This window comes from Pseudopodoces humilis, chromosome 3 (assembly GCF_049639895.1).
Source record: "Pseudopodoces humilis isolate 2021_Gansu_Grassland_sample_001 chromosome 3, ASM4963989v1, whole genome shotgun sequence".
NCBI classification, from domain to species: domain Eukaryota; kingdom Metazoa; phylum Chordata; class Aves; order Passeriformes; family Paridae; genus Pseudopodoces; species Pseudopodoces humilis.
Genome location: NC_142202.1, coordinates 19,623,776 through 19,647,574, shown reverse-complemented (window position 1 = coordinate 19,647,574; position 23,799 = coordinate 19,623,776). Strand labels below are relative to the sequence as shown.

At 40.0% G+C, this 23,799-nt stretch overlaps 1 protein-coding gene across 16 annotated transcripts in view; it reads right to left on the bottom strand.

The window, feature by feature from the left end:
- Positions 1-23,799, bottom strand: part of ESRRG (estrogen related receptor gamma) — a 390,416-nt gene that overhangs the window by 307,517 nt on the left and 59,100 nt on the right. The window contains exons 1-2 of one of the 16 annotated variants that reach the window (XM_088052401.1): positions 21,931-21,947; positions 21,157-21,200 (exon numbers count right to left, since the gene is read on the bottom strand). The exons of 13 other annotated variants lie outside the window; for them this stretch is intronic. The gene's annotated coding sequence lies outside the window, so the exon portion shown is untranslated. Of the gene's footprint in view, positions 1-14,102; positions 14,172-21,156; positions 21,201-21,930; positions 21,948-23,799 lie in introns of those variants that run through there. 2 more of the 16 variants (XM_088052395.1, XM_088052397.1) reach the window with 2 other exon arrangements.

Genomic DNA, 23,799 nt, shown 5'->3' with positions numbered 1-23,799 from the left:
CATCCATTTCAGTTAACAAATTTATTTTATGTCACTCTTAATCAGTAGAGGTATATTTTTGTTACTATTATTGATTTTGCAGCCATGCCAGTTAATGCTATTATCTTGGATAGTACATTCCGAACAGTTACCCTTACAGACATTTTAAATAAAAACAAACATCAATTGGGAACTCAAAATGAAATCAGATCACTTTATAAACCTGAAAAACAACCTTCATACTATGCCACATAGTCTTCTTTGAATGACCTATCTCTTTACCCAACTTTGGTCTTACATAAAATAAGCTCAACAAACTGTGGGTGAAGAGCTTATATGTTTTTTTTAATCAGATAAAATTGGCATACTGAATTCTCTAATTATTCTTTTTTAAGTGAGGAACTGCAAGTTCTCATGATAGAGAGTCAAAGACTCTCAGATATCACGATGAGAAACATGATCTTTGCTTGAAGATGGGTATACAGGCTTCATCTGTATTAGGATAAATTAGCTATGCCTGGCCTAAACTCAATCATTTCTGTCTCATCAAGATGAAACAACAGATAAATCCTCAAGCTGAACTTTAATTCACTAGAGAGATGTTGAATAACCGATATCTTAATGTTAAACTTGTGGAAACTCAGGACTGTGCAGGATCACATTTTTCTGGAGGGTGGGTACTGCCAGGGTTACCTACCTGCTCTTTGATGCTGTGCCATAAATCCCTACATTTCCAGCCCCTCCAAACTGCTCTGACTGCAGATTGCCTCACAAGGTGGTCTGTGGTCTCCTGGTGGTGGAAAACTAGGCAGTAGGTGAGTCCATCAGTTTCAGCTCAATCCCCACAACTCGATGGTTTGCAAAGAATAAAACTAAAGCCACTAATAACAGAATTTTTGACACCAGATTAGACAGTTTTTGCCTGAGTAGAAAATAGCCAAACTACATTTGTTACCTGGCCCCTCAGAAAGGTAACCAGCACGAGTAAACCCTTTGTAAACCACTGCTTTCACAGGTCAGCACCCTCAAGATATAGCAATTTTAAGCCATTTGGGCCTCTAGATCTTAGAAGTCCATTAATTATCGGTTCAGTTAACAAGCTCACACATATGCCTTATCGAAAATAGAACTTATCTGAATAAAGACTGGAGGAGCAATGGTAATTTTGCAGATGAATCTGCTATAGCTATCCAGATTCATTTTTAACTCAAGGAATTTTGGGGGGTTTTCTTAAAGAGTAGGCTGAGCTCAATTTAGTGTTTCTGTCTTCATTATTATTTCTCCTTTAGGACCACAGAAAGAGGAAGAAAACAAAGAATTCTCAGTCCTTTATTTCTGCCTTAAATACATGAGATTTTTTAACTTTTATTTTTAATTAACTTCTGGTGTCCTAGTCTCTTTCTTTCCCTAATATTAGTTTTATCATAGAGGAACACCCTAGAGCAGATCACAGTTCAGTACACTATATTTACTAATGTTGTGTGAAAATATATGTGTGTGTGTTCAGGACATTAAATTCTCTCTTTTACAGATATAATGTAAATCTGTAAATGAATTCAGGAACCTTACTAGGAGAGCTCTGCTCTCATAAAGTGTCTGCCTTTCTCCTCTGGTCAGAATGAAGGTAATGTCCTGTGTTGTTACACAAGGAACTAAGAACACAGTAGCATAGGACTAATTAATGAGAAAGTGGAAGTAGGCAGTGGTTTTTGTGGAGCTAATTAAGGTATGTGGCAGAAAAAAATATGTGGATGGGCAATTTCTTCCTTTTAAAGGTTTGTATAGCTAGACAATTTTATTAGTCAACACTGTGTCCTTTTTTTGCAGTCACTGCTTACATTTTTGTGAGATATGGACTCCTCAATTAATCTCTCAAAGACTGATTTTGATTTATCTCAGAGGAAGGCTGGGGGAAAAGAAAAAGCAGTTGTGTATTTTTTAAAGAAACCAACACCTTGTTCCCTTTAGTTTCTGCTTACAAAATAAGTGCATTGATCTTTTAAACATGTTTCTATATCCTTTCCACTTCGTCTGTTACTGGGGCGGAGGGGGGAGAGGAAGTGAATCTAAAGGTCCACTCCATTTAACTTCCCACAGATTTAAAATGCAAGGAAATTCTAACAAAAAAAAAACCCAAACCAAACCAAACCAAACAAACAAACAAACAAAAAAATAAATAAGGACGAGCTAAAAGATTTGTTCCTCAGCACATAGGAAGTCTGTGGCAAGAGCCAAGAATAGAGCACAGCACTTGCAAATTCCTGCACCAACACTGCACTCCTTTTTAAGCCAAAGCTTACCTGCCTTGAATGATCGGCCTCTGAGGAGACTCTCTTCAATATTACCATAACGAGTTCCCAGATACAATTATTTTCTCAGCCCAACATCACTTTGTTCAGCATCTTTCCTTTTGCTCAAACAGAAATGGCTAGCTATCCAAATATAACAGCTAAGGAGATTTTAAATTTTTTTTTAAGATAGGGGGCATATCTCACATAAAAGTAATCTGAGCACTTCCATGAATTTTGAAGCTAGTAAGTACTATAAATTCTGTTTAAAGGGGTGACAAATTAGATGAGACATTAATTCCCACTGCAGGACAGTTCTGTGGTCACACCTTACCAAAAACATTCCCTTCTTATTCTCCGCTGCCCGGGCCTGCTCCACAGCAGCCCAGCTGTGCTGCCAGGCATGCGCTTCCCCAGCAGAGAGGGATGGATCTGGGCAGGGGGATGCAAGGTAAAGGAGAGGGATGATGCTGGTTGTGGATGTTAAATAAACAATTTTTTCTTACAACAAACCCTGGCGCCTGTTCTCCCCATGTCATGGCCCATGATGACTTAGTGTCTCCCAAGCATGACCAAGCGATTAGTGCAGCCGTGTCGCTGCATCTCAACAGTAATAGGGGCTCTCTTTCCATTTGCCTTCTATTGAAATCTAAGCGCTCCATTGGCCTGTGCATTTTCAGCTTGATGAATTCATTATTCCCCACCTTTTTTTTTTCCTTTTTTTTTTTTTTTTTTTCTTTTAGCTTCTTTCTCAGGCCAGAGCTTTCCCAAAAAGCCAAGTGACTGCTTCTGGTTTTTCCCTCACTGTGAGGATTATTTTTTCTCTCTCTTCCTAGGCAGATGTCAGAAAATGCAGCATTGACTCATCTGTTTCAAACAGCATTTCAGTATACTTTTGGATCTATGTATATTAGACAGCAAACAATCACAACACTTGGCTTATTTATTTATTTATGTGGTAACATCCTTCAACTAATGATATTGGGAAAAATACAATTTCAAATTCAGAGGCAAGGAAACTGTTCAATACATATTCCCCAGCAAACAAATGATACCACATAAATAAAATACAAAACTATTCAACTATCATTAAAAATGTGACAGTCATCCAAAGTAGGAAATTCAACAATGTGGTTGTTGCATTTTCTCTTTAAATATTTACATGGTATGGAGATAGGATTAGTTTACCCTAAGCCTGAATTTTCTTGGACATATTCTTTTTCCCTCCTCAGAGGTGTGCCTAGCTGAGCAGAAGGGACTTCGGCTGTCTGGCACTTTTAAGTGTCTGGAGGCTTTTTTAGAGCACAATAGGTCTGATACACTCAAGATAGTTACTCTTATAAATCCCACATAGAAATAAAGGCACATTATGTATCAACCAAACCATAAATTGTGTTTAACAGGTGCAAGTTTTAGGAATGCCTTTGTGCTGTGGTCTAGTAGCCAGAGCAGCAAAGAAACATCTGAGTCTGCAGTCTATCTAGTTCTGCTTCTATGACAGGTGTTATCTTTCTGCCTCCATTTCCTTCATAAAACAAGGATAACCTTTTTCCATATTAAAATAAAGCTGTCATTATCTGTTTGAACTGTAGAAGAGCCTACAAAAGTCTCTTGGATGAGGTTCTTATTACACTAGATGCTGTACAAACACAGAACCACATGCCATTATAATGTGGGAGTGGCATGCTATTAATAATACATTAGGACACTTTGGAAAGATTAAGCAGAAGAGTTATTTTAAAATTCTTATTCATGTCCTCTACATAAAATAGAATGAAATTTGAACGAATAGGTAAGGAAGCTATATGCAGAATGCTGAAACATCCTTCGGGCTCTGTGAATACACAAATGCTGTGCTGGTTACTCTGCAGAGTAAAGGAGAAGTAACTAGCAATGACACGTTCTTCTACTGACTCTGACACTTTACCTCTAACCCTTTTCAAACCCATTCATTTCACTGGGATTCAACTTATTTGTCACTCAGGTGGATACAGTATATCACAGGGACCAAATATGGTTCAATTAAGGAAGACCCAGCCCACAGAGGTTTTAACTGGGTTTAAGGGCAGGAGTGATTATTGCACTTGATAGACTTGGGAAGTGGGGGAAATTATAATTTATTACTTATGTGCAAATTTGACATTATTGTTAGCATATATTCCCCCAGAGCCTTGGATGGACATATTTTGGAAAAATCAAATCAATAAGTGATTTAATATCTGTCAAGTGCTTTGGGATCTTTATTTGAAATGCGTGTTACAAGAGCAATATCTTACTCTCAACTCCTTAGTGTGCTAGCATGCCTTCTATTAATACTAGAACCCTTTGGAACCATTAGAGTTTATCAGCTAAATACATATTTTGGCACATTAACTAATTTTTGATTACCCAATTAGACTTTAACAGCTCCATCTATCATGTAAATTTTTCTTAATGTGCAGATTATGGACCCAATAGAACTTAATGGAGCTCCTTACAGTGTTCTGAGTCGATGCAGCTGGCACATGGATGCTGAGGAAAGTGTTTGCCTCCAAAGTGAGAATCACACACCTCTCTTCCCACTTTGCTAAGGGTGTTACGACCTAAGTCATCCCTGGGCACTGAGACAATGCAAGAGTCCCAGATGGGATCCAATTTATACCATTTTATATGTTGGCTCTCACATACCTCCACTTCTGCCATTTCATCTCAAAAATACATCTGCCTCAGTCAAATGAGTCACAACCACACAAATCAAAATCCAGGGCCATTTGATCTATACCTATGCCATGGTAAACTGTGACAGTCACCAAAGGTTACTGAGGGGACGGCCACAGCTGTGGGAAGCTGCTGGTGACTCCTCCTCCTTGTGGCTACCTGTGGCATAGAAGGACCTGCTGGGGACAGCGCCTGTGTGGCACGTGCTGCTGGGCACGCTCTCTTCCCAGACCCCACTGTCTCTAAGAAGACAACACAAGGGCCAAACTCAACCCTGGATCAGGACTTTTTCTCTCCCTCTTGCATGAGTACTATGCTATTTATCTTGTTGTCTTCCCCAATGCACTGTCCCAGATCACCTCCCATTCCCCACACTCTGTTCTACTACTGGCCTATGGGATGGAATAAATTTCACATTTCCTCTTGAAAACATGGATACTTAAGAGCTGCTTGAAGGAAGAAGATTATTCAGATCATTGGGACAATAGCTCCACAATAGAGAGTCAGAACAAAGCAGTTGACAGAGAGAAAAAAACCCAAACATTTAAGTAGCAAATCCGCATCCCCTAGTCCGGAGGCACAGTGCATGGTCTGGGTTTAATGCTAACCATGCTTGGCAGAAGACTGGATACAGAACATTTGCTCAGAAACATTAAATAATTAAAAGATAGAAATTAAATGCAGAGCTACAGGATACATTCTTCTACAATGCCTTTACACCTAGATCTGCTAAAAATCTTCAGCTACGCATGTAACAACCAGGGGTCTCGGTGGGCTGTCTCCTCTGCTGAAAACACATTGCCATTAGAAGCAAGGCAGACTAAAACTGATGAAAATAAAGGCTGCATTCACACACATAAGAACAAATATTTCCCTTGTTAAAGTAAATACTTATAGAGTTATCTAATGCACTGTTAACTGATTTAATTATTTTTTTAATAACTCATTGCTCTCAGCCCATACAGCAAAGCTCTTTCAGCCGTTCCCAGTTAGTTTCACTTTCTTTCTTTCCCTCTTCCTCACAGGCTGCAAGCACAACACTGGAATGCTTTTATATCAGAAAAATAATTCAGTTACCGTTCCATTCCTATGAGAAATTCCTTTTCTATTTTTTCTGTGAGAAGCAGTTTTTAAAAAATCCTATTTGTTTCCTTACAATGCTCCTTCAACAAAGCATGATTGTGCCTCTTAAGGAAATAAGTTTTCCTTTTCTTCATATGCTCTCAGTGTCTGTCAGTGTTTTCATTATTTTCCTGTACAAAGTCCTTCTCTGATGTCTTAATTCAGAGCAGCCCTCAATGCTGGTGGGGAGCACGCAGTCAGCCTGTCCCACTGCTGCCAGCTCCTTTCAGAGCATCCCTCCTCTCTGCAGTGCATTTGGGAAGAGAGTTATCTTGAAGGTAGTTTAATGTCACTTAAAAAACCCCAAACAAACAGACATGCACTGTAAGCACTGCCTGGGAAAATATTAATATTGTTGCTAAATGCAGATATTGGGTTAATTTGTTCCTGTATCCTGCATCCTGCCAGCCAGCCTCCTGACTGCGACACACAGAAATGTACCTCTTCAGAACAGAGAGCATGCAATGCTTTGCTAAAGGAAAGGGGAGATTTACCCTGCACCGCAGCTCTCAAACAAAGTCCTTTCTCCTTGAGTACCAACTCTCATTTCCCGTGAAGGAGCTCAGAGAGCTCAACATGAAGGCAGCTGATCCCAAAATCCTGGCATTGGGGGCTGCCGACCAGCACGAGGTGCTCAGAGAGCCCAGCCTGCTCTGCCTTCCGGAGGAACAGGCCCTGAGCAGGCACATTTACATCACCAGCTACGTCAGCTGTGGGAGAATAATGTGATTTTTGTGTAAACAATGCTTGTAAACAGTCATAACAACACAAACCACAGAACAGCTACCGTTGAGAGGAGAAAATGAAACCTTTTTTATATCTATTTAATTTAGATTATTTCCTCTGCTTTGGTAACTCAAGTTTGGTTTTTTTGGTTTTTTTTTTTTCTTTTTTGCTATTTAGAACTTAAGAACTTTTTTTTTTTTTGGGACCATCACAGGCGGTTCTAAGATGGGCTCTTGCTGTTCCTCCAGATACATTGTACACGCAGCTCAGAGTGCAGCTGTAATATGTTTGGCCCACAGAGAGTGGTAGGAAACATTTTACAAGTTTGTCGGATGTTTTAAGATTTGATATTGAGCACTAAGTATCACCCACTTCTCAGTCAACAGGTTATATGTTGTTCCAGGGGTCATAACTAAAGTTATTACCTTCTATGGCAATTATGCCAAATTTACAGTATTTCCCACAGAAGTAATTGGAAAAAAAAAAAAAAAAAAAAAAAAAGAAAGAAAAGAAAGAAAGAAAAAAAAAACCACAAAAACCCCCACAACTATCATTTCAGTATTTAAGAGTGAACCATTTGGATTGTAAGCATTACAATATCTAAGCTTTCAGCAGCAATTTAATTACTGAACTCAGAGCCCTGTGCAGTAAGCTTGAGAATCCAGCTGTTCCCCGACCCTGAAAATGTCTACACACAATGTGTTTTTCAATTCTGACTTGAAAGTTCACATAACCTTCAAGCTGCATCTCTCCTCACAACCCCATTTATCCCTCTGCAGAGTACTGAACAGTGTAACATGCAGCGTGCCCCAAAACCTACCAGGAGCCATAAACTACCCCTGCCTAAGTCCCTGAGCAGCAATACCCACGGCATCAGGCTACAGGGAGCATTCACCATCAGGGTCAGCATTTGCTCTTGTGCAGAAAACAACCCAGTACTGCCCGAGTCCAAAGGCATTCTCTTGTTCCTCCTGTGACAACTTTCATGTAAAATAAAACTCAGAAACAGTATCTTTCATCAGTCACTCTCCCTTCTCCCCAGGGCAGGGGGAGTCTCCGAGTCAGCAGAGTCTGTTCCTCAAGATCTGAGCACCCCTCTGTGAAATGCCTAATTCACATATAAATGCTGAGCACCGTCACTGGACTGACCTACGAGGTCTTTACTACCTCTGGAGTCAGGGATTTGGTCTAGCATTTCTGGGTGGCCCATAATGACATTTTAAGTCATTCTCTTCACCGTGGCATCTGCTGTGCCCATTTAAAATGGGTTTATGGGTAAAACACATAGCATGTAATTATGAGTTAGACATTTTCACATCTCATTTACATATCTCCCATCCTACCACATATCAGATATCACCTTTTATTTCTTGGATTCCCATGCAAACTTCTCAAGTACTCAACACCCCCTTCCCTGTTTTATCACGGTGCACCACACAGCCATCAGGACATGAGGTGCTAACTACAGCACTGTGCACAATCACAGTCTCCATGAGGAATGTCTTGCTTCAATAGAGAAATAAAATGATATAAGGTCATAAGCTAAGACTATCATAAAGTGCATTGCAGGTACCCTATACTTAAATACTCCCATGCTACCTCTTAACTATAAGTGAGGCAATTTGCCTAATGCCTATAGAAGTGACACAATTAATTCCCCTCCTTTAAATAATCCTATCCTTTCCTCTCTAATGTGCCTCTGTAGAAAGAATGTTTACTAAAACAAAACAATTTTTTTGAAAACCATATCTTTAAAAGCCTTAGCATTAGAAGTAGCGTAAGTCTAAAAAGAAATTTAGAAAGTCCTTTGTTCACTGTGTTCAGAAAACCACTGGAGACCCCTTTCTGAAATGGAGATGAAACCCCACAGCAGTATTATGAACACTGTAAACACACTCAGTGGACTATATACAAGTGACCTCAGCCATAAACAGCAACATCTTTCTAATCATGTTTCCTGTTAAATACCTGCAAAGGAACCAACAAACTCCAAATTAAGACTTGAACCTTTCTGTCCTGCTAGTGCAGCATTTGCATGTTACTCATCAGCCTGGCATTTTGCACACCATTGGAAGCAAGGTGGGCTAAGTGGAAAAGGGTCCATGAGGATCACCTGCACTTAAAAGGATGTTACGATTTTTTTCAAAAATCTCACTTTGAGGCTTGTCCTACATGGAAAGCATTTGGAAGTTTAACAGTATTGCTTGATGCAACATACTTTCCATGTGGCTGAGAGCATGGACATCTTGTAGTACAGGTTGAAAGTTGGAAATTCAGTACTTATTCATCAGTCATATGTTCAAAAAAACAAGTAGAAAACCCCCACTTTAATTACCTGTACCTCTGTACTGGATAGTACAAACCAAATCTAACATACCAGTACCATCATCTTCTGTAGAAGAATTTTTGGTATAGCAAGCAAACCACCCTCACACTGGGTGATTGCCTTTCCCTGTTACTACAAATGCCAGCTACTATAGAAACAAACCCAAAATCTGTTGTAGAAAAAAATCAGAATAATCATAAAAATTATATTGTTATTTCAAAGCTGTTTCACACTAGGGAAAAAAAAAATCTGAGTTATATCACCTCAAAATTAAACATGGAGTCCCCCAATCAACAAGTACTGGATAGTAAATAGATTACCTGAAATTTTATGCCATCAAAGGGATAAGAAAAGGAAAATAAGAGTAGGTTATACTGACACTTGTTTAAATACATTTTACTGTCTAGTTTATTATTAAGCAGTATAAACTATGCCTGTCATGTGCAATCACTGGTTGAAAACAATCAGCCAAACAGGGATTTTATGGTATAAATTAACATTGGTTCCACTACTGCCAGGGGAAGTTTCTGCCATCAGCTTCAGCCAGAGCAGCATCTGCCCTCAAATCTTGATAGAAATGAAGTTTCAGTAGTTTACCAGACACATGTGGGTGCTGATTCTTTCTGAGGTTTTTTACTGGATAGAGGTTTTATTTCAGATGAGCAATTCACCTGTTTTTCTTTTGATGCACTGGCAAGCAAACTGGGAACACACCACCTTCTCACAACCGTGATTCTTAAACAGATGGTTCAAGGTATAGAAAACTGGGCTAGGAGTGCTGTTAAGATGTCTTGATGCTTTTTGTCCCCCTGTGTGCCTCCAGGCAGGACCATTTATACCTGTTTCCAAAGAATTTCCAACAGAAGAAATTTCACAACACCCCAAATTTTATCTGCTTTAGAAGGTCACTGCTAATACCTAATGTGAATTTTCTTTGGTCCTGCTGAACTAATTACATCCCATACCCTCCCATTTCTCACCAAGAAGAATAAATTACTGGTTTTCTTTTCCCACAGCCTTTTGTATTCTCACTGCCCTTTGCCATGTTGTCCCTCAGACATTTCTTTTTCTGGCCAAGCACCCCCAATATCTTCAGTATGTCCTGACAGGTCATATTTCCTCACTCTTTATCACCCTCCTTTTATTTGCTTTGGACTTTCACCGAATTCTCTGCAGCTTATTTGGGCTGTGCTGCCCAAATCTGCACTTAGAGGTATGGCTATGCTCCTACCAGAGGCATGAGGAGCAGGAGTCACTCCACACCACTCATGGGCTATATTTTGTGTTACATTCATCACATCATACATGAACATTTCTTCTGTCAGCTTCACAGTAACTGACATTAACTAGAACTCTCAACACTGCAAACAGTGCTAAATTAAAAGAAGTCACACCTAATTGGCTATCTACACTTAGCCTACACCCCAAAATGACAGAACATTTCAGGGTTACTCCTGGAAATACATAAACACAGGCATGCACACACACACACACAGCCCAAGTACAATTAACAGAGACTTAATCTAACCTATATTCAGATGTGGATGTACAGAGGTAAACAATGTACAGATAAAATATAAACACCCACACACTGAGTAGGTCTGTAACTGAGAGGTTTATCTAAGTAATTAAGAATACAACTTTTCCAATGCCAAAAAGATGAGAAAAAATTAGATAGCTAAATATAACCACAGTTAAAATAGGATCCCCTTCATTTATAGTTCTGAATCTAGATAAATGTACATGTGGAAAAGATCTTTAGCATGTCCACTGCCTGTTCTTCCTCCATGTAAGCAGGTTCAACTCCTCTGAAGTAGTCAAACGTATATGTAATATATATACGTGTATGTGTGTGCAAACCCAGGGTAAGTGGAAATACAATAAGGGCCCTTGTTGGCTCAGGTCTTGCAGGTAATTGCAATAATAGAAAAGCAAGAAAACTAATAAACTGCATTTACTTACTATGCAATAAACATTGAACTATACTGTAATTACAGTACCTGATTATTGATGTACTGTAAAATAAACTGTTAATAAGTTTTTTTTACTGTTCCCTTCTATTTACAGTCATCTCTGATAAAGATTAAGCTTCCCCAAAAATGTATGATAAAGCTTCTTATCAGAGGTTTTAATGCCTCTAATAACTACTGTAATTCTGTGTGATTTAGTGCTTTGAATAATCCACCAGGATTTTTCTCTAGATCTTTAAAAGGATTGTAATGTGTACAGAGGTGTCGTAGTGATTAAATTTACAGGACACTTACCAAAACAGTGATAAGACAGGATGTTTAATTAACACATGTACACGTTGTTCAACTGTACTATCATGCAAAAATGGAAAGACCTGAATGAGACCCCTATTTTCCTTTCAAAACGTTAAAAAAAAAAATTAAACAAAGGATTATCCTCACTGTACAATATAGGAGCAAATATTCTGAGGGCAATAGCAAATCCAGGCAGCACCTGAGAGTGGTACCAGTCTGGTGTTGCATACTGGATAGAGCCAAGGTCCTGGTAATTCTAGATGGATGTCCCAGAGAGAAAAGAAGAAGTCAGTCATAAGTATGACAGTACATGGGAATTTACCAGCTGAGTTTGGAGATGTCATTCTTTGGCTGGTGGGTAGTTCAAGGACATTGCAGTACTCTTCAGCTATAATGCTTGAAAATATCAATGCTTTTAAGGCTCATTGACAAAAGTCATTGCAGAAAACCAGTTGAAGGTTACCTTATCTGATGTTTTTGAACTACATGTCTCAGTAAGGCACACAGGCACTCTAGAAAATCCCTTTTCCCTCCATGAGTAGATTTACCTAATGGCCAAGGCTAGCCCTTATTTATATAACAGATAAGTAAATTTAACTTAAGCAAAGAAATGCCTCAGTAGACTAAACCCCAAGAGAAAAGGGCAGCAGAGTCAACCATATAGTGAAAAGTGGAAGACAACCTTTATCTCTCTGAGGACTCTTTCCACTTTAATTTCTACTGACATTTTGTCCACTGTGGTGCTAATAAAAAAAAACAAACCCAAATTGATATAGAGATCTAAAGGTGATATCACATACGATCAAAGATGAAACAGAAAAGTCAAAAAGCTCATGCAACCCATATTCCCAATGGGGAAATATTCTTTTTAATATTAGAGTTGTTTGTACTTTGAAATTGAAATCCCAACATCTGCAAGTGCACAAAGCTGAAGTAGATTTCATTCCTGGATGGGCAAGTGCCAGGCAGTAACAGGGCATGAGAACAGACTTTGGCTCCATGAACGGAAACATAAACCTCTCCTTTGAAAAAATTATTCTTAATGATCTCAAAGGCCCCCTGGTTTAGTATGGAAGATGAGTGCTGCTTTCCTTTAGAATTAATCCCACGTATTTTGTATCACAGTCCTGGCACAGGGCTCCAAAGATGAAATCATTCCTTGACCATCACTGTGGGCATGCCTGCTCTGATCTGCAGTGCAATGCAGGGGCACACAAATACTGGAAATGGTGTAACTGCCTCATTACTGTGCTCTGCACAGGCTTTTATACCCTGGTTCTCAGCAAGACTAATTATTCTGAAAGAATCATCACACTACTGCAATTATCCTGCTCCCAAAACCTGAGTTACATCATTTAGGACACTGTGCTTCACTATTCTGGCACATCCATGCAGCTTTATTTTTTTGCCGCAAAGATTTTTACTGAGGGAAAAAAAGTTAAGAACAAGCTCCGAGATCACGAACCACAGAAGACAGAACACTTAAATATAACAGGAACATGGAGAAGGCACTGAGGGTATCAAAAATCACATGCTCCTGAATCTGACTGTTTATTAACCTGGAACGCAGGACTGCTTACCTGCGTAATCCTTTCTCTGCAGCAGGTGAAGGTGAAGGTGTGGGAACTTCCTTCTCTCTTTGCTGGCAGTATTAACTGACAGCATGGCAAGAGAGACAACAGGAAGATTTTATTTCTCATCTCCATCATCAATAAATTACTAAGGTAGCTTTCAGGACTCTCAGAAGGTGCTTGAAACCTATGGCCCTTTGGCTGGCTACTCTCTGGATGGACCAGTATGCATGATGCCCTCTTGCATAAGGCTGCAGTCCTTCTTCAGGAGAACAGCTGACTTTTTAAATCAAATATACAAGTTTCTCCTGTATCACAACCTCCTTCCCTTCCCAGGAAAGAATGTATAGTAGTAAACATTATTTAATGTCCCTATTGCGGGACTGGCAAATAAGAAAAAATATCATTTACCCAGTGACTCAGAAATTAGCAGACCAGCATTAGTCATTTTCTCTATCTCTCATTAATTAATCAGAAAAGTTCCCAACATTCCTAAATAAGCCTTTCTTCCTTTCTCTGCCCAGTAAAACTACAAGCTACATCTGGATGTGATGGGTAGCCACATTTTGTTAAGTTTAGGCATCAGATGAAGAGCAACTAGATTTGCAGGTCAGAAAGAGAGGGGAGGAGAGGAGAGGGGGGCAGGAGAGGGGAGGGGGGGAGGAGAGGGGAGGGAGGGAGGAAGGCAGAAAGGAAGGCAGGAAGGAAGGCAGGAAGGCAGGCAGGCAGGCAGGAAGGCAGGAAGGCAGGAAGGCAGGCAGGAAGGCAGGCAATAAGGAAGGCAGGCAGGAAGGCAGGAAGGCAGGAAGGCAGGAAGGAAGGCAGGAAGGAAGGCAGGACGGAAGGCAGGAAGGAAGGCAGGAAGGCAGGCAGGCAGGCAGGAAGGCAGGAAGGCAGGAAGGAAGGCAGGAAGGAAGGAAGGAAGGAAGGAAGGAAGGAAGGAAGGAAGGAAGGAAGGAAGGAAGGAAGGAAGGAAGGAAGGAAGGAAGGAAGGAAGGAAGGAAGGAAGGAAGGAAGGAAGGAAGGAAGGAAGGAAGGAAGGAAGACCATCTTGAAGTGTATAATTTTATAAGTCCAATATTTATTTAAGCATGTCCAGCTTGCTTTCTCTTAAAGAAACCTTCCTTACCTTTTTGATCCTCTCCCTGGTCTTTGCCTTGCTCCAGACACACAAGCCACAGAAGGTATTTCACCAGGAAATGTGGGCCATATCCTTCGTTACAACAGAAACAAAAAGACACTTGTTTTGATCTATCTATGTGTATTTAAAGAATTACCATCAGAACATAAAGTGGAGAGGACTATTAGAGGTCTGGGTGTTCCAGGTATTTTTTCTGAAGCTGCTATGGATTTCAGTGGGAGCACTGCACATTGAATGGCAAAGGGGAACATCTCCTAGACCAGAACTAACCCTGGGTAGTGCACAAAGGAAAAGATGTTCACCTATGGAAAGCATATGCAAGCTGAACTGCATATGTTAAATTAAAGACATCTGTACTTTGGCAGAATTTGGACAATGACTCACTTTAATTATGTAAAAATTTCAAACAGGGCAAACTCCACTGTAGTGACTCACATTAGTGCTACCACATGATCTTCTGATAACTACATCAGTATATAACTCATGTCTCTGCTGCAGAGTTTCTACAGAGAGAATGACATATTACCTGACTAGCATTAAAAGGACTCCATGTTCCCAGCAATGACTGGTACATTAAGTAATGCTTCAGAAAGTAGCATATAGTACACTGTAGCATATAGGACACCGAGCTTTTTTCCCTTGACACAAAACTACAGTTCCTCTAATGACAATAATTCACCGCCATTCAAAAATCAATTTTCTGTTTGTGTTTTATTTCTTTAAATTTATAGAGTAGTGGGGAAAGATTCCAGAAGTAGAAACTTACATCATTTCCTTTTCCCAAGAAGAATTACGGTGCTGCAGACCTCTTAGGCTTCCAATCACAGATGCTCCCACCCTGTCTGTATGTGAGCAGCAAACAGACCCTCAAACCCCTTCAAGCACAAAACCTTCCATGCAGGTCTGACTAGTAAAGGTACCTGGCCATTTCTAGCATTTTGATTCACAGATATTCTTGGGCTTTCCTCTGCTACCCCCTGCACTTTCCAAGTTGGTTTGGTTTGCTTGGTTCTGGTATGGACTATCAGAAGGAGCTGATTATGCGCCTTACGTCAGACTAACAGGACTGATGACCTTGAAATGTCCGCTGTGAAGAAAAGCTATTCTGCATTATTTGCCTCAGATTTTTAAAAATAGCAAAACACTGTATTACTTACCTCAATGTTATTAAGGAAAGAGGGGGTCTTTTGCTGACTTGTATCAGGTTCCTGTTCTGAACTCTGAGAGTAGCTGTTTGTATCCCGGAGTACCACTGCATTACATTCCTATTAAACATCTGAAAAAGGGATGTACCTTACAAGGCTTTCTAGACACTGTTTTCAGGCTTACTGAACAAGCTAGCAGGACCCTTAAGTATCAAAGAGATATACAAAAGGCATTTTCACTACAAAAGGAATGTATTAATGTGACAAATACAGCCTTTGTTAATGCCAGATGCTGACTAATAGGTGTGAATGAAGAGTATGATGAATGGGATGATGAGGAGAAAGCAATCTTAATTGTGCAATTAGTTATGTTATGTTTGGACAATGTTTTGCATAACAATTATAGGCCACTGGTAGACTGCTAGTCCAAAATTATTACAGTCTTCCAAAGGAGTTCAAAAGCTAGGAAAGCCACTGCACCTTTTGAGAAACACCTTTAGAAGGCTAATGAAAAATGTAAATGATGTCAAGTGGCCTTTACACGGCTTAAGTGTGCCATTGGGCTTGGATGGCAAGTGGAGTGTGCTTTCTCCAGCTGAGAGTGATAAGAAGCAGCAAGGGCAGATGATGTCCCAAGGGAATGCCCTGAGCCACAGCACTGCTAAAAAGTATGGGAGTGAAGTCTGGCTTCTGAGTGACAGAGCTGGTAGGAAATGGCTGAAGGTGTCGGGACCACTGTGTATGTAATGGGTTGGATCAAAAAACAATGAGCAAGAGGAGAGGAGACACAGTATGTTCCTGTTCCTTCCTACCATCTACCAAAGAGAAAAAAAGCATCTTGATTATTTTACAACCTCTCATTCCACCTTTCACTTATTTTCTATTTCAAAGCACAATTAAACTTTTTTTTTCTAGGGGTTCATATAGAAGTTAAATTTAAAATTGGAATGCAGATTAAAGCTCACTGTTGCAACTGCTCCTGGGGCTGGCTAGAGGTAAACTGCCCAGAATGTGGTAACAACATGGGCATTGAGTGATGATCTGCTCATAATCAACACATCCAAGCACACAAGAGTTCATTTCATCCTTGATCTCACCTCAGGGATCCACGCCAGTCACAGCTGATGCTGAGAGGTATAAGACATACTGCCCCATTGGCTCCATGATTATTCACAGGTTACCAGTGCTTCAGAGTAGGAGACACGCCCTCACATGCCACTCAAAGGTGTCAAACTGACACACGTCATACCTTCCCCACGTTCTCCTCACAGAGAATAATGAACACGCTATCCACTAAGAAAAAAATAATAAAAATCCACTGACATTTGAATAGAAGGCTAATGAACATGAGTGGAAAGACTCAAGGTAAGACCTGTTCCTAAACCTTTATTTACAAAGGATACCTTTAAGCCAGACTCTCCATTTCCTTTCAAACATGACACTAGAACAACCCTGGGAATGTGGTTTTTAAACAGTCTGCTCATCCCTTACTCAAATAAATAGTAAATGCTGCTAATGCAAGCTGTTTAGCAAAGACATTTGCTTCTGCACAGAAACTCAGCCCCCATGGTGCAGGAGAGCACATCAATGTGTTATGACCCAGCTCCCAGCCACGGGGATGAAGAAGACATCAGGACCAAGAAACAGGGCAGAGACTATTTGTGCTGTACCCCAGCAAAAGCATCCACCCAGTTTGTTGGTATTAATGTTTGGACTGGAAGTGGGAATAGTTTTTTAAAGGTTATTTTAGCCAGTGAAAGAAGAAAAAGGGTATCACGTGACTTTGTACCCTGGCTGCTGTTTGTAGAGAAGTCTTAAGTCACAGCTGGACTTCTACAGATTATTTATGATTGCAGAGTGATATTGAATATACAACTTGAGGGAAAATCAGAGAGCAGGATTGTATGCACACAGAACTAAGCTTCATGTTCAGTCACATCTTTTCCAACTGACTGCAAGCATCTCTACAGTCAATATCCAAGGCTCTAACACCCCCTGGAAATTCATTAGCAAGCACAGCAAACAGCAGTCCTGAAAATAGCATCTTTCCATTGAGTGCAATGAGACATGCCTCACTATATTATATGTTCAAAGAGGGAAGGGCAATACTCTTCTAAACCTAGCTTCTCATGAACCTGAATCCAATCACACATTCCCTTTATGACAGCCATCTCTCTTGGTGCTGCTCTACAAAATCTACATTGTATCAGTCCCACCTTAAAGGTCGGCTGTGCTATTTCAATAAACAGAGAAACCATGGTTTCCTTAAACCACTTGCATTCCTCTTGCTGCAGTCATTTTGCCTCTCTTCTATGGTCTTGCTTAGCTCACTTTCATATGAATGTCAGATTTTGCATTTGCTGTGTGCTGTCATCTAGACTCCCTGTAAAACAGTTTGTTTTTCCCCCAGTTGGTGTACCAGATTAGCATTCCCCCTCTCCCCCCCTCCAGAACAGAATGTAATTAAAGATCATGGGAAAATAACACACATACTAGTCATAAAGTTAGAGAATTTCAGGTTTGGTTCTGCTTTCCAATTTTACATGCTCCACTTCACTTCTGTATATAAAGAGAAATATAAATGGCTTTGGTCACTGGATATCTATTAACTCCTTGTACATCAGATCCTGTAAGACAGAGATGACAGCAAGATCCACAGCAGCTTATGAGAAAGGGCCAGTGCCTCAGAGAATCACACCTATTACACTCAAAAGGAAGTGTTCTGCCCAAATGGTTCCTTCTTTGCTTACTGTGAAAGGGTTATGAAACGTAAGTCACAAGTGTCTCCGTGTTCAGAGTGTTCAGGAAAATGTTTCATCGTCTAAGTGAATGTTTTCATTCACTTCTGAGAAGCCTGCCAGGTTGGTCATTTTGATAGCCTTGAAGCCAGAGAACCACTTGGGTCAGCAAAGGTCAGTGCTGGTGGCACAGTGGCACAGCTGGTTTAAAGCAGAGGTTGTTTTGTACATCCTCACATCAGCAAAGGCACTTTCACCTCAGATTTTTTGGTGCTCGAATGGAAACATCTAAGCACTTACTGCCTTTGGCTGTAGAACTGAATGTCACCAAAAGAGAAATTAACTGCTTCTTATTAAAAAAATAAAAATAAATTAAAAAAAAAGCTTAAACTGGTTTTATAGCAGAGATAAAAATACCACCAAACTGCCATTTATCACCACAAGAATAAGCAACAGGCAACTGTTGATCTCCAGTGTCTCCTGAGAGGTTCTGGAAAGGAAAAAAAACCTACCAGGTGATCTTGTGCTGTGAAGGCAGGTGGCAGTGGGGAGGCAACTCAGGATCTACATCCCAAGTTCTGCCACAGCTAAATCATATCCTAATTTGTCTCCTTTTTCAAGAGGAGAGCAGGTAACTGAGGTCACTGAGAAAGATGATGTTTGTGCTGTGTCGTTTGACACAGTATCACACAGACAGAATTTATGACTTGCCCAACCCATACAACACTGTCAGTGGTGGATTTCTAGGAAATAAACCCCAATATCACGGTGCCTACTATACCTCAAAATTCCTCCCTCTTGCTCAGATAGAGAAGAAAGTAGATGTTCACCTTTACTGTAATTATTTTTTATGGCAATTCTCTTCCATTAGTTAGAGGATCATAATGGAATAAATAGAAAAATGAGCTCCGGGCTGAGTATTCTGCATTGTAATCTAAATTAAACTAGTATTACAAATTTGTTTACATATCTCAGTTGAGCTATGCAGTTTCAAAAGTTACTTGCTGAATGCAAACATCTCTCCTGATGCTACATTACCCACTCTATGCAGTAAAATATATTCTAATGTAATACAGTAAAACTGAAAAACCAATAAATGTTCCTATTTATTGAGAAATTGGACAAAAAATAGCTTATTGTCAGTTTTTAAAGACTGAAAATCAATAGATGATGAAAAGTTGCATTTTTTGTTACCATTAGACTGTTGACTCTAGCAATAAGTGGGATATGGATTATAACTGGGGAAGTAAAGAACTGGTGAGATATACAATTTGGAGCTTCTAGGGTTTTGTAGAAGCTTAATTCTCAGTATCTGTGCAGCAATGACCATCTAGGGCCCCAAGAGCATAGATCCTCCATTTTGTTGACAAAGCCAGCTTTAAGTATCTTCCTGTCTTTATAAGCATTTCTAAATTAAGGGGACTCTTAATGAGACTTGCATCTGATGAGGATCACAAGTAAAGGAGATCCAGCTTTCACATATATTCACATTCTGCCAACCAAAAAAAAAAAAAAAAACAACAAAAAACCCTCAAACAACACATGAAACCCCAGTTATCAGAGTGTCACCTCTCAGCTGCCTCTGAGTCCCCCTGGGTGAGCTGCCAAGGGGGGTTCCTCACGTGTGGTCCCACATAACTGCAACCACCACCCAGCACCAGACAGAAATCAAGTTAAATCAGATGTTCAGCTTGCAAAAGCCTTTAGCTCTCGTGCTAAAGTTCCTGACTCCGCCACTCTTGCTCACACATGCATGGTTTTCCACATCTGGGCCCTGAGCACAGAGGTCCCATTCCAGTCTGACATCTACACATGGCTGAGTCTTAACCTAAGTACGTGGGCAGAGAGAGGTCTGAAAACCGCAGATTTTTAGCACCTGTTTTCCCAGAAGAATTTATTCATGGGAGTCAGTTTAAAACCTGAATTTCTATATTCGTTCAACAAAAAGCGCACAACCGCGCAGAGGCTGGGGAGGCATTCTTGTCTCACAGTGCAAACACGGCAACATGGAATACTAAAAAAAAATATTCAGTGATAAAAAATACTGAGCTAAACATAAATGCTGCACCCAAGGTCCTTAAATAGTGATCTATGCCAACATTTTTCCAAGTGAACCAGTAGGTATGACCATTACATATAAACCCAAATATAGATGTTCTACCCCGACTATATTTCTAAACTCTGGAACAGAGTCTGAAAGGGTGCCATTTACAATAGGGAGTTAGGGCTGCTTTTAGGATTTATATTCTCTTTGTATGTTTCATAATCATACAGCAGCTCAGATCTTGCTAGATGGGGGTAATGCAGAAGATGCCTAATACTGCCTTCAGATACACAAATGTTCTTCTCTGGAAAAGTGGGCAGTGCCCACTGGGCCTTGATGTGATGGAGAACTAGTACAGCCAGGTGACCTGTTTCTGCAGTACCTGATTTTACAAATTCAGGGAAGTGTACAGTTAAAAGTCTACAGAAAGAAAATTTCCCAAGACCTGGAAGGAGCTGACAGTGTGCAGAAATGGCCATCCTACTGCTGGCCTCAGTTCTGTGTTTCCCTGACATAAAACATTTGCTTCAAACCAAGGATAGCATAGAGAGAACTAATTTTCATATCATGGTTTCCTTCTGTTTTCCCAGGTAGGAAGCTATTTCTAAAAAAGGGGCTGTTACCACGTCTGCATAATCACATACCAAAAAAAGATTAATGTTGTTCCTGTAAGCTTTTGCTTAAGTATACCATGGAAAATAACTTTGATGAAATAATTTGCCCAGAGCACTGCTTGTCTGGAAGATTTCTATAATTTAACCACAGTTCTGTAAATAATTTGGTGATAGACAGGCCATCAGCATAATTTGGTGCTAGACCCATGCAATGTTAAGGAAATGGCCAGCAGGCCAAAATTAAATCAACTGGTACCTAGTATGTACAATGCACATTAAAATCCAGTCCAAATCTATTATTTTTTGGAATATGCTTATTCATTTTATAGGAAGGCACTGATTTTAGCTTTGGAAATTAACACAAAGAAATGTCATGCTTCCTCCCTGAGAGGAAAAGATCACCCACACAGGGTTAATCCTGCAGATCTCCATGAAGATGTACAGTATTTTTGCACTGTAACATCCCCAAACTACAGCATTTTGTACCACTTTTGGACTTACCAGTAACTTTCACCAAAGTATCTCAGTTCTCCTGTGCTGATAACCTGTAAAATAGCAAAAGCCATTGCCCTGATTTTTACTCAAGCTGTAACCAGGTCTGCAAGATAAGAGGTACAAAATTGTATGCATGGTACATTGCACCTTTAATCATCTACCTACCTGAAATACTTAAGCAAGTAGTTAGACATCTAAATGGTCCAACTACAGGCTTAAAATAAATGAGTTTTGTAATACATGACTGTGTCCACATAATTTGAAAACTGGCGTTCACATCCCATCTCAAGCAAAGTATCATTACAGCTACTGGCAGATCAGAAACTTAAAGCCAGTATTAGAGACAAGAGCAGGCCTAAGATTTAGTATTTCAGCTGAGAAGAGGGGAGAACAAATGACTGCAGGATGCTTCCCACTGCACTGTTTCATTTCTGGGCAAACATTTTTCCATCAGAAATGTCCACAATCAGCATTGCTTTCCTGCATCATCATAATGTAAATGGAGATACATTCTGGAAACCCTCGATGACTTTTACCAAATGAGAAGGGAATGGCAGGGAAAATAACACACTAAACAAAGGCAACAAAGCCATCCCTCTCAGCTCTACTGGAAAAAGGCCTCAAGAAGCAGACACATTTATACTTCTTTTTAACTGAAAATACAGAGAAGGAGGTGAAGTATATGGGTTAAAAGCCAGCAAAAAGTAGTACAAAAAAGCCCACCAGGTATTGTTGCAAGAACCTCTAGATAAGCATCTTAAATCAGGGTAAATTACACACCTCATGCTGGTGACTCGGTCATGGGAAATTATGAAGCTACGTGATGTCTCATTTGTTGTGCTGAAAACAAATGTAAATAAATTACTGAGAGAATCTCATTTACATTTAGAAATTCATCCCGATGCATGACATGACTGCTGATGTTTTTTTAAATGACACTTTGAGAAGAAGTGCCACTATTAAAAACAGATCATAGCCACCTCAGCGAGAGCCTGTGCAAGTGTGCGTGTGTCTGCGCATGAGTGTGCAACGGCAGACGTTCTAGAGACATCTTTCAGCTCTTTGGGCAAAAGGCTTTCTTTTACTGCTGCACAACCAAAATGGTGGTGCCAGAAGACAAAACCATTGATCCGTATTCTTGTGTGCATTTTCCCCCCTCCAGAAGGGGAAGCAGAAAGACAATGTTATGGATTGGCTGCTGCCACTACAACAGAAAGTGCAAATACTAAAATGGTGGGAACAGAAAATAGTGTGGCACATCCCTCCATCATCAAGTGTAATAAAACTTCCCCTTAAATACACACACAAAAAGCCTTTCACTAAGCTTTTATCTCCCCCCTCCATATCTCACATTTTAAGCTGTCACTGAAAAAATTGAGAAGGATATCCAGGAAGCCATAAGATGGAGAGCAAGTTGAACTGCTGTTAGCTAAGCAGCACACATTCAGGCAAATATCCAAATGCTTTAGGAGCTGTCATTCTCCATCCCGCGTGGGAAGGCTGCGAAGAGACGGACTTGCTCGTATCATGATTGCTCTTATTATTACAGCAGTGAAAACACTGCATACTAATGGATGTGTTTTCAGAAAAAAAGACTGTTAGATGGCTTTTTAGACTCTGTGCCTGGCTGTCTGAGCTTCAGTATCTGATATATCCTATCCCTTTCTTTGCTTCCAAAACAGAACTCTAAAAAAAGTTTGTAACACGAGGGCAAATAAAACATATTTCCAAATGGGGACATGACAGTGTTCTACAACCCCACATACGGCAGCATATTTACATAAGCCTGCATAGGTCAGAGAGTTTATTTGTTAAGGGACAAATAAGCAGGCCATGAAATAATTATTTTTCATTGTGCCCTGCCAAACCTACCCAGCCAAAGGCTAAATTGAGCTGCTATTGTGATTATTTGAACTGTGGAGCCAAAAGTCTTCACTGCAAAGCATCCCAGCTGTCCTAAATTTTATTCTGATGGCTAGTTTTCACACTAGCTTGAAACTTGCCAAAAATGCTCCACAAAATAGGCAGGCGGAAGGCTTGCTTTATCCAGACCTACATCAATTACTGATTTAGAGCTGTTCTGAGAACTTGATTATTAACAAATCACTTCCCAAAATTGTTATGACAAGATTCACATATGCAAATGGCAAGCTGCTCATATGTACACAGCTAGCAAAAGAAATTAATACAAAGGTTCCCAGATTTATTTATGGTTATTTCCTATTCTGCTTTACTGCAAATTAGCCACTAAAATATTAAAAGAAAGGGGAGAGATCCAGCTGCACCATCACAGCTTTGACATATGGTGACATGGGAACACCCAGGCCGTAACTGCTCAACATGCTTCTGCCTTCACCCACCCCCCTGGGAAAAAGGATCTACCAGTGCCTTCTGGCACCTGAGGAAGCAAAACCACCACAGCAGCTCTCAACCTGCAGGTCTGGCCAACACACCAAGGAGAAGGTAGGATTAACCTGAAAACATCTGACGACGGGCTTCGGAGGATATTTCATATTTTAAACAAGGTTGACAGTGGAGGAGGGGGAACAACAAATATAATATTTTTTTAAACCTCATGCTTCAAAGCTTAAATTAATCCCTAATAATGAAAGATTAGGATGAGAACATGTAGAGAGAAGATTATCCCAA